Here is an 11,132-nt window from a genome sequence, read left to right as displayed (position 1 = left end):
TTGTTTAATAATCAGGAACCTATAGATAAGAATATAGAAGATGAGAATTGGGGTCTTCATGTTAGAAGGATCTAGGAAATCTATTTTTGGTATATTCTACAGGGGCCCATGACTTTACTAATTTTTGCCTTAGCCTGACAGCTAACATGCAGGTAGGCTAAAGGTATTGTCTGGGGAGATGGTGTCAGAGTTAGAGATAGGACTAGAAAGCTGGATCAGGGCAGAGAGGAGCTCCCAAATCTGGGGAAGGGTGGCAGATGGAATGAACACAGAAAGATGCTATCAGCTCTGGTGTCTGAGATGTAAAAATATAGCAGGCACTTATACTTGGTCTTTTGGCTTCTTACCATTTTCTAAAAGTTTTCTTTATTAAGTATATGATACTTTTTAAAAGAAAACTAAATCCTTCATTCTTTAAAATGTGAAACATGAACTTATACCCAACGAACACTATCAGTACTCTCTCCAATCGTTCAACACATTCTAGCATCAAAGTACCTCTCATCCTAGTAAATCATGGTGCATATCAAAAGAGAGCTTTGACATTTTTTAGAGAAGCAACAAGGTTCTCTTCACATGTGCACATATGAACATAAAACTACTCTATGCCAGTAGTTATTATTTCATTTCATTTCATTTTTTACCAGAGCACTGCTCAGCTCTAGCTTGAACCTGGGACCCAGGACTATGCGGAGCCCTCAGCAGGACCTGTCAAGTGCAAAGTTAGCTGGAATTAGGTCCTTCAAAGACAGGTAATCCCAAAGTCAGGTCTCACAAAGAAAACTTGCTGAGTATCACTTTGTCAGCTATGATGTTGGTGCTTACAGACAAGGAAGTGAAACCAGGAGGATTCTAGTAGATTAGACTACTACACAAAGACAGTGGAGCTCAAGTCCTTGCTGAGGCTGAAAATCAAGTTTAACCTGATCAAAGGTGAATTAAAAGTACTATAAATACACAAGTGGGTAAGGGCAGAGCAAGGGTGGAGTAAGTTCTGCCACCAAATAAGACAACAATTGCTCCTTGAGTGTGTGACAGTGGGAACAAGAGGGTGACATAAAGAGAAGAACAATATGGGAGTTGGGCGGTAGTACAGCAGGCTAAGAGCACATGGTGCAAAGCACAAGGACCAGCAGAGGATCCCCATTCAAGCCCCCGGCTCCCTACTTGCAGGGGAGTCACTTCACAGGCAAGGAAGCAGGTCTGCAGGTCTATCTTTCTCTCCTCCTCTCTGTTTTTCCCTCCTCTCTCCATTTCTCTCTGTCCTATCCAACAACAACAACCTCAATAACAACTACAATAAAACAACAAGGACAACAAAAGGGGGGGGAAGCAAATTAAAATTTTAAAAAATGTAAAAAAAAAATAAAAACCTAATGTCTAAATCTAAATTAGCTTCCTTCATTGTATTTAGGGGGTATATACAAATAAATGCTTTTAAGAATATTTATTTATGGGTTGAGAAGACAGCATAAAGAGTATGCAGAAGACTTTTATGCCTGAGACTCCAAGTGTTAGCGAGCAAAATTAAACCACCATCCACTGCAAGGAAGCAAAAGATTTTATTAATGAATTCGAATCTGGGCCGAGTGGCAACTGGCAGCAGTCCACCAGCTCAACCCTGAACAAGGCTCAAACCACACAATTTATAGGAATTCAGACTACACTCAGGGAGGGGGAACACATCACCTTATCAGCCTATATCTAAAAACATGCTATAGAAAACACAAAACCCAATCATTTCAAACTCAGCAAAAGCATGATCCATTTAGAGGAAAGCATGAGCTAGTTCTAAACATCACACCATGAACCAGACCAATAGGACCCGGCCATAGTGGGGGTCACCACATTCTTTTGCTATCTGCTGGGGCCACCCGGCCATCTGTTTGCAATTTTATCCGGCCATCTGCTGTAACTATTCAGTAACAGCATTCCTCAAACCCTATGCAAAGGCCCTGATAAGGCTTGCCCGATGCAGGGTCTTTCAAGCAACTTGCAAAATAACTGATGGCCTTCACTGATTAGGTCCTGTTTGTCGAGGGGAAAAGGGCAGGGAATTTTCCATCTCACACTAAGCAGAAAACTTAAAACTTTAAAACTACTGCATCTAACACCAAGGTCTCAAGTTCAATCCCCAGCAGCAGGATAAGCCAGAGTTAAGCAGTGCTCTGGTCTTTTTCTCTGTATTTTTCTCTCTGTATTCCTCTTACCAATATTAAAACATTAAAATATTAAATAAGTTTAAATAGTTATTTTGGGTAGGACAGAGAGAAATTGAGGAAGGAAGAGGAGACAGAGAGCCATAGAAAGACACCTGTAGTATTAATTAATCACTCATGGTGCAGGGGAGGTAGCATAATGGTTATGCAAACAGACTCTCATGCCTGAGGCTCCAAAGTCCTGGGTTCAATCCCCCACACCACCATAAGCCAGAGCTGAGCAGTGCTCTGGTGTTTCTCTTTCTTTCTCTCTCTCTCAAAAATAAAATATAAAAAAAATTGCCACTCATGAAGCTTCTTTCCACAGGTGGGGACCAGGGGCTTGAACCTGGGTCCTTGTGCATGGTAATGTATGATCTCAACTGGGTGTACCACCACTTAACCTCTATAAATTCTTTTAAGAGCATGAGCAATAAGCCACAGACTAGTAAAACGTGTTTACAGAACATTTATCTGGTAAAGGAATTTATATAAAATACAGATAAGGGGAGTCAGGCTGTAGCGCAGCAGGTTAAGCGCAGGTGGCGCAAAGCACAAGGACCGGCATAAAGATCCCGGTTTGAACCCCGGAGCCCCACCTGCAGGCGAGTCGCTTCACAGGCGGTGAAGCAAGACTGCAGGTGTCTGTCTTTCCTCCTCTCTGTCTTCCCCTCCTCTCTCCATTTCTCTCTGTCCTATCCAACAACGAAAACAACAATAATAGCTACAACAATAAAAAAACAACAAGGGCAACAAAAGGGAATAAATAAAAAATAAAATAAATATTTAAAAAAATTTAAAAAAAAAGAAAAAAAATACAGATAAGTACTTTTAAATCAACAATAAATGACAAATACAATTATAAATGGACAAAAATTTGGCATGCTTATTTGTCATGTTCTTTAGTGAAGTTCAATTTATCAGAGGAATGCAGGTCAAGACAATGAGACAGTGAGAGTTCCTATAAGAATCTCATACATTAAAGTCAAAAACATGGGCCAGCAAGGAAGTGGTAAAAAAGAGAGAGAGAGGGAGTTGGGCTGTAGCACAGCGGGTTAAACGCAGGTGGCGCAAAGCACAAGGACCTGCATAAGGATCCCGGTTCGAACCCCGGCTCCCCACCTGCAGGGGAGTCGCTTCACAGGCGGTGAAGCAGGTCTGCAGGTGTCTATCTTTCTCTCCTCCTCTCTGTCTTCCCCTCCTCTCTCCATTTCTCTCTGTCCTATCCAACAACGACAACAACAATAATAACTACAACAATAAAACAACAAGGGCAACAAAGGGAATAAATAAAAAAATAAAAATATTAAAATAAATAAATAAAATTAAAAAAAAGAAAAAAGAGAGAGAGAGAACTTTTATACTCTTGGGAATGTAAATTGGCCCAGTCTTGCAGAAAACAGTCTGGATTTCCTCAAAATATTAAAAATTGATACATATATATCCACTGTGTTGATGAAATTTTCTCTTGTTACAATTTGAATGGAATTTGAAGGAATCATGTTAATTGAAATAAGTCAGAACATGAATAAATAATGGATGATCTCACAAGTGGGACTAAAGAAACAGAAATGAAAAATAAAAGGTAAAATTTAACTAGATGTGGTCTATTGCAGCAGATTCAAAGACTCTAAATAGGGGAGGTGGGGGGGGGCTGGTTATACCCTAGGATGTAGGAAGGAGACAGTAGTTGGAGAGTGCTGTGTGCTGACACCAGTCATGAGGATATGGGTATGGAGAGTGCTGTGTGCTGACACCAGTCGTGAGGATATGGGTATGGAGAGTGCTGTGTGCTGACACCAGTCATGAGGATATGGGTATGGAGAGTGCTGTGTGCTGACACCAGTCATGAGGATATGGGTATGGAGAGTGCTGTGTGCTGACACCTATCATGAGGATATGGGTATGGAGAGTGCTGTGTGCTGACACCAGTCATGAGGATATGGGTATGGAGAGTGCTGTGTACTGACACCAGTCATGAGGATATGGGTATGGAGAATGCTGTGTCTGACACCAGTCATGAGGATATGGGTATGGAGAGTGCTGTGTACTGACACCAGTCATGAGGATATGGGTATGGAGAGTGCTGTGTCTGACACCAGTCATGAGGATATGGGTATGGAGAGTGCTGTGTTCTGACACCTATCATGAGAATATGGGTATGGAGAGTGCTGTGTGCTGACACCTATCATGAGGATATGGGTATGGAGAGTGCTGTGTGCTGACACCAATCATGAGGATATGGGTATGGAGAGTGCTGTGTGCTGACACCAGTCATGAGGATATGGGTATGGAGAGTGCTGTGTTCTGACACCTATCATGAGAATATGGGTATGGAGAGTGCTGTGTGCTGACACCTATCATGAGAATATGGGTAATTGTACAACTGTAACAACAGCCTTATAAATCAACATTTCCCCAATAAAGTGATCTATTAAAATGTTTATATAATTAATACTAAAAGTAGTTATATAAATTATTCTTAAATTAATGTGATTAATTGTAGACTAACAATTAATTATTGATATAATTAGTACTACGATTGAGTATTTAAACTTTTATTTAAATTTTTTTAAATCACTGTTTGCCAGGGGGCAATAAGGGTGAGGGGTGATCACAGATAGTTTTATGACAGTTAAACCGTTTTGTACAATACTAACATGGTGGATACATTCTATTATAAATTTATCCCTTAAAAAATTTATCCAAACCCACAGCATGGGCAACACTAAGAATGAAAGCTAATGTGAACTATGGACTTTGGATGCTAATGAGGAGGATGTGTCCATGCAAGCTCATTGATTGGAACAGATGTTTTGATACTGGTGGTGTGGGAGGCTGTGAATATGAGGTGACTAAGTGAGTGGGTGCGGGGGCACATTGAGACTCTTTGTACTCCACTCAACTGAGCTGTGATCCTACACTGTTCTGAAAAGTAAACTCTATTTTTGAAAAAGTAAATTAACAAAATACACTACACCAAGTACTCAAAAACAAAACAAAACAAAACAAAAACCCTTCAGTCTTCCTTAAAGAATAAAACAACCAGGTGGGGGGGGGGGGGTAAATAGTTTAATGGTTATGCAAAGAGACTCAAATGACTGACACTCCAAAGTCCCAGGTTTAATCCCCCACATCAGCATAAGTCAGAGTTGAGCAGTGGTCTGGTAAAAGAGAAAGAGAAAGAAAGGAAGAGAGAAAGAAAGAAAGAAAGAAAGAAAGAAAGAGAGAGAGAGAGAGAGAGAGAAAGAAAGAAAGGAAGGAAGGAAGGAAGGAAGGAAGGAAGGAAGGAAGGAAGGAGGGAAGGAAGGAAGAGAGAGAGAGAAAGAAAGGGAAAGAGCAAGAGAGAAAGAAAGAAAGAAAGAAAGAAAGAGAGAAAGAAAGGAAGGAAGAAAGAGAAGAAAAAACGACCTCTGTTACAAAAATGTTATGGTGTAATAAAATTGTCAACTAATTAACCTGGGTCCTTGCCCATTGTAATGTGTGAACTTGACCATGTGAGCCACCCTCCAGTTTACTGATACTGTTGACCTATTCTCTCTCTCCTCCTCCTCCCACCCCCCACATAGAGCCCCCTAATTTTTAATGGTGTTAGCAGCTTTATGAAATCTGAATATTTTATTTGAAATCTGAATTTATTTTTCTTTAAATACAGATCTGAAAACATGCTATTATTGTCATGTGACTATAATAAAACCCAAGTGACTTCAAATATTTATATTACCTGCCTGGCTCCATAGGCATATCCTGAAAGCACACACACAGAGATATACAAATATATGCATATATATGTATATGTAAATAACTGGGCATTTAAAAAATCAAATTAACAATTTTGAACTGCATTTACTTTATACTGACACGCCCATCCAGTGTTTTACTGTAGCTTATGGTTTATTTATATAGTTACATTTAGTTGTGTTCTGATAACAGTTATCATTTATTGGGCATGTGTTATGTTCCATGTACTATATAGTAATGCTTTGTGTATATTTTCTTTTTTTATAATTTTTTAATATTTTACTTATTTATTTTCCCTCTTGTTGCCCTTATTTTTTATTGTTGTTGTAGTTATTGTTGTTGATATTGATGCCGTTGTTGTCAGATAGGACAGAGAAATGGAGAGAGGAGGGGAAGACAGAGAGGGGGAGAGAAAGACACCTGCAGACCTACTTCACCACCTGTAAAGCCACTCCCCTGCAGGTGGGGAGCCTGGGGCTCGAACCGGGATCCTTAAACCGGTCCTTGAGCTTCGCCCCAAGTGCGCTTAACCCACTGAGATACTGCCTGACTCACTGTGTATGTTTTCTTATTTAATCCTCTATCAGAAGTAGATGCTTACAAGTAAGAGAACTAAATTTTCAATAAAGTTTCTCAATATACTGAAAAAAATAATAATAAATGTGTTTTATCTTTATGGTTTGATTGTAAATGGGATTGAGTCTTTTATTTCCCTTTCCCCTGATTCCTTGTTTGTATACAGAAATACCACAGACTTATGTGTAGTGATTTTGTATCCTTATACTCTACTGACTTTATTAATTATTTTCAGTAGGTTTTTTTTTTATGGGAGTGTTTGGGGTTCTCTAGGTATAATATGTCATCAGCAAATAGTGATAGTTTGATCTTTTCCAATCTGTATACCTTTGACATCATTCTTTTAAAATTTTTTATTTATTTATTTATTATTCGATAAAGACAGAGAGGAATTGAAAAGTAAAGGGGAGACAGAGAGGGAGAAAGACAGAGAGACACCTGCAGCTCTACTTCACCACTCCTATATCTTTCCCCCTGCAGGTGGGAATCAGGGGCTTGAACCCAGGTACTTGCACACTATAGTGTTGTGTGCTTAACCAGGTGCACCACTCCCTGGGCCCTGATATTTTTTTCTTGTCTGATTACAATGGCAAGGACCTTGAGAACTATGTTGACGGTGGAGATAATAGACTTGGTTCACCAGCTTTGGATCATGCTGCTCTATTTTGCTCTCCCCTTTCCTGTGTTTGTTTTTCCCTGTGTTCCTGGTTTTATACTAATACTGTTCATATAATTAAAAGTTGGAATTCCTTTGGTTATTTTCATGTGGGACTCACTCCTCTCAGTAATTCTTGCAAGGCAGGTTTGGTATTGGCAAATTCATTCAGTTTTTTTTTTTTAATGTTTGCAAAAATCCTTTGTTTCTCCTGCATATTTTGAAGGAAAATTTAGCAGGATACAGAATTTGTGGCTGGCAATTTATATCTTTTAATAGTTTGAATTTGCCATCCCACTCTCTCATTTCCTCTAGGATTTGTGATGAAAAATCTGGTGAAAGCCTGATGGTTCTGCTTTTGTATGTAACTTTATTTCTTTCCCCAGCAATCTGCAATAATTTTTCTTGTTTTCAATAGTTTTACAATGATGAGTCTTGGTGTGTGTCATTTTAGGTTAAAAAATTTAGGTGTGTGTTCACCTTCTTGGATTTCTGTATTTTGAACATAGCTCAGGCATAGAAAATTGTCTGCTAAAATTCATTTTAATATGTTCTCTACTCTCCTCTTTTCTCCAGAATCACAATAACTGATGTTCATATTTCTGATGGAGTATGATGTTTTAGAGAAAAGTGCTTCATTTTTCCTAAACCTGTCCTTTCCAAGAATTTTAAATTCACAGCATGTGGTGGTTGTGTCTTCTAGTGTTAATATTCTCTCCTCCACCTGATTAAGTCTACTTTCAAGGCCTCTTTCCTCAACCTCAACTGCATTCAAAGTGTCCTTTAGGCCCTGCAGTTCTGTTTGGAGCTGCCCCCACCCTCCCCCCATATTTTGTAATTCTTTTGTAAAATGATCCCTGAGTTCTTGAACCTTAACTTTAGTTTCTTGAAGTGATTTTATAATGATTTTTCTAAACTCTATGTCTGCCATGTTTCTGTGTCATTCTGCTTATTTGGGTTTTCTGTCATTGTTATCTGTTTATTTCTGTTTCGGCATTTAGTGTTGTTTTCTTGTTGTGCCAGCAGGAGGCGCTGTGGGTAAGGTGTTCGATTTCCCTATTTATATAGCTTTGTGGGGGAAGGGATTTATCCTGAGTCACCAGGCCAGGTCAGCGTCCTTGATGTCAATATAGAGTCTCTCTGATGCTGTTTCAATTTCTGTGGGGCAACAACATTGGAAACTGAAGAAGTCACAGTTGTAAATTGTTGAGTTTTTAGGTTTTTTTCCTTTTTTTTGCCTCCAGGGTTATTGATGGGGCTCAGTTCCTGCACTATGAATCCACTACTCCTGGAGGCCATTTTTCCCTTTTGTTGCCCTTTTTGTTGTTGTTGTTGTTGTTATTGTCATTATTTTTGTTGACATTGCTGTTGTTGGATAACACAGAGAGAAATGGAGAGAGGAGGGGAAGACAGAGAGGGGGAGAGAAAGACAGACACCTGCAGACCTGCCTCACAGCTTGTGAAACGACGGGAGCCGGGGGCTCAAACCAGGATCCTTATGCTGATCCTTGCACTTTGTGCCACGTGCGCTTAACCGCTGCTACCGCCTGACTCCCTTTTTTTTTTTTTTTTAACAGCCTTTGTAGCTTGACCTTGGACCCAGGAGTGGTGCAACTCAGTCGACTATCACCCAGTTTGGTGGCAGTCATCCCCGAGCAGCAGTTTTTAGTCCTGGGAATCGCCTCCTCATCTCCTTTCCATCCAGGAGCCACAGGTGTATGTACTCGCCTATGGCCTAGGAAGCTTTCCTTTTTCTTTCTCTTCCTCTTTCTTTCTTTTGCAGTGGTTTCTTTGACTCAGACCCAGAAATGGGGTGCCTCAGCTGCTACTCTCCCAGTTTGATGCCAACCACCCCTGAGTAGTCCTTGGAATCTCTCCCTCCTCTCTTTTCTGTCCACAAGCCACACTGTCTGTAGTCACCTGTGGCTTGATGAGTTTCCAAAGAAATCCTGTTCGTATTTTCTTGAGTTTTCAGGTGATTTTCATTGCTTTTACCAATTAACCAGGGAGAGCAAAATGCAGCTCCTGTTAGTCCATAGCCATGCCTCCTGGAGTCCCAGTTACCACCACACCAGTCTTTAGGACACTTTTTTTTCCTACTTACCATCATTCTACCACCTCCCACCCATCACCACCCCAATCCTCTTAACTTACTTCCTGAGACTTCTAATCTGAAGCTACCCTAGTTACTGGAATGACCTCCCCTTGCACAGTATCAGTCGTTAAAGTCCAGTAAAGTTAAAGGCAGAGAACCCAAGACTCCTGAAAATACTCTTAAGACTCATCACAGGGAGCTGGGTGGTGGCACACTTGGTAGAGTGCACATATTATCATGAGCAAGGATCAGGGTTCAAGCAACCCATCCTCACCTGAAGTGTGGAAGCTTCACGTACAGGAAAGCAGTGCTATAGGTATCTTTCCTTCTCTCTGTCTATCTTCCCCTTCTCTCTCAAATTTTCTCTGTCTCTATCCAAAATAAATAAAGATAACATTTTTAAAGACTCAGCAGAATAATACTATAGGGAAAGTTTGCCCTATTCCTGAGTGCCTTTTCCTATTCATTCCTTTCTTCTCTGGCATCATTTGGCTGCCCTAGGGCACGTCCCTATCGAGTACAGAATACAAACTCTGTAACAGCAAGTCTTAATTTGTGAACACGAGTTTTGTCTTTATGTATGTATTTCCCTCTGGGTTGAACCCCCTTAGTAACACCTCAGTTATATTCCAAACTTCCTGTCATTTTTAATTACACTGGGAGGGAAGGAGTGGAAGATAGCTCACTTTTCAGAGCGCTTGGCCACGCAGCCTCTATGAGAGCACCTGTCAGAGGAAAGCTTCATGAGCAGTGCTATTTTGCCTCTCCTTCTTGCTCTTTGTTTTTTCTCTATCACTCATTCCATCTCTGTTTCTCACCTGAAATGTAAAAAAAAAAAAAAAAAAAAAAGTCAGCCAGGAGTCTTGTAATTGTGCAGGCATGGAGTCCCAGAAATAACTCTGGTGTGGGGTGGGGGGGGGAGAAATTACACTGGAGGAATCCCATTTGAATGTTTAAAAGCGGTAGCTATTAATATCCAAAGTTCAGAGAAGTTGGGCAGTAGCGCAGCGGGTTAAGTGCAGGTGGTATAAAGCACAAGAACCAGCATAAGGATCCCAGTTCAAGCCCCCGGCTCCCCACCTGCAGGGGAGTCGCTTCACAGGCGGTGAAGCAGGTCTGCAGGCGCCTCTCTGTCTCTCTTCCTCTCTATCTCCCCTTCTCTCTCAATTTCTCTCTCTCTCTATCCAATAACAAATAAATAAATTTTAAAAATTTAAAAAAATTATCCAAAGCCCAAGCTCAAACATAGAAGGTGTTTCTTCCCTCCTCTAGCACTCACTAAGTCAACTAAGCTAACTTATGCCTGAGGGGTGAGGTCTGCTGTTCACATGCCTTCCAAAACCCTTCCCCACGCTTCAGGGTCAGCCTGGCCTGCACATTGGAACCACCAAGGAGTTTTAAAATGACCAATACTTATTCTTGATTTAATTGTTGGGGGTGGGTTGGGAGGTGCAGAGAGGGTCTGACTCATCAGGAGATTCTAGTATGAGAATCACTGAGCTGGGAGGAAAGGAGACACATTCTTGACTGGGAGTCTGGAGAGAAGCTGGGCTGATTCCCTCTGGTCCTTTCTGTTGTTGCTGCTGCCTCGGCTGGCGTGAAGGTCTACACAGGGGCATTGGCTTATTAGAGGGGTTGAGTGGGGAATCCACTTATCCCAGCCCTACCCCCTATCCTCTAGTGCCATCTCTCCCCCAGTAATGGGTTACCCCCACATCACCTTTAGGAGAGGTATCACATTCCTTCACTACAACCCTCTCTAGCGTTGTCTTCTGCCATAAATTCTGTTTGACTCATATTGAGGGTCATGAGGAACTAGAATGACATGGGTGTGCCCATAACTTTTTAGGCACACTAATTATAACAA

Source organism: Erinaceus europaeus, chromosome 9 (genome assembly GCF_950295315.1).
Source record: "Erinaceus europaeus chromosome 9, mEriEur2.1, whole genome shotgun sequence".
NCBI classification, from domain to species: domain Eukaryota; kingdom Metazoa; phylum Chordata; class Mammalia; order Eulipotyphla; family Erinaceidae; genus Erinaceus; species Erinaceus europaeus.
The sequence above is the reverse complement of the archived record's forward strand: the minus strand, read 5'-3'. Positions refer to the sequence as shown.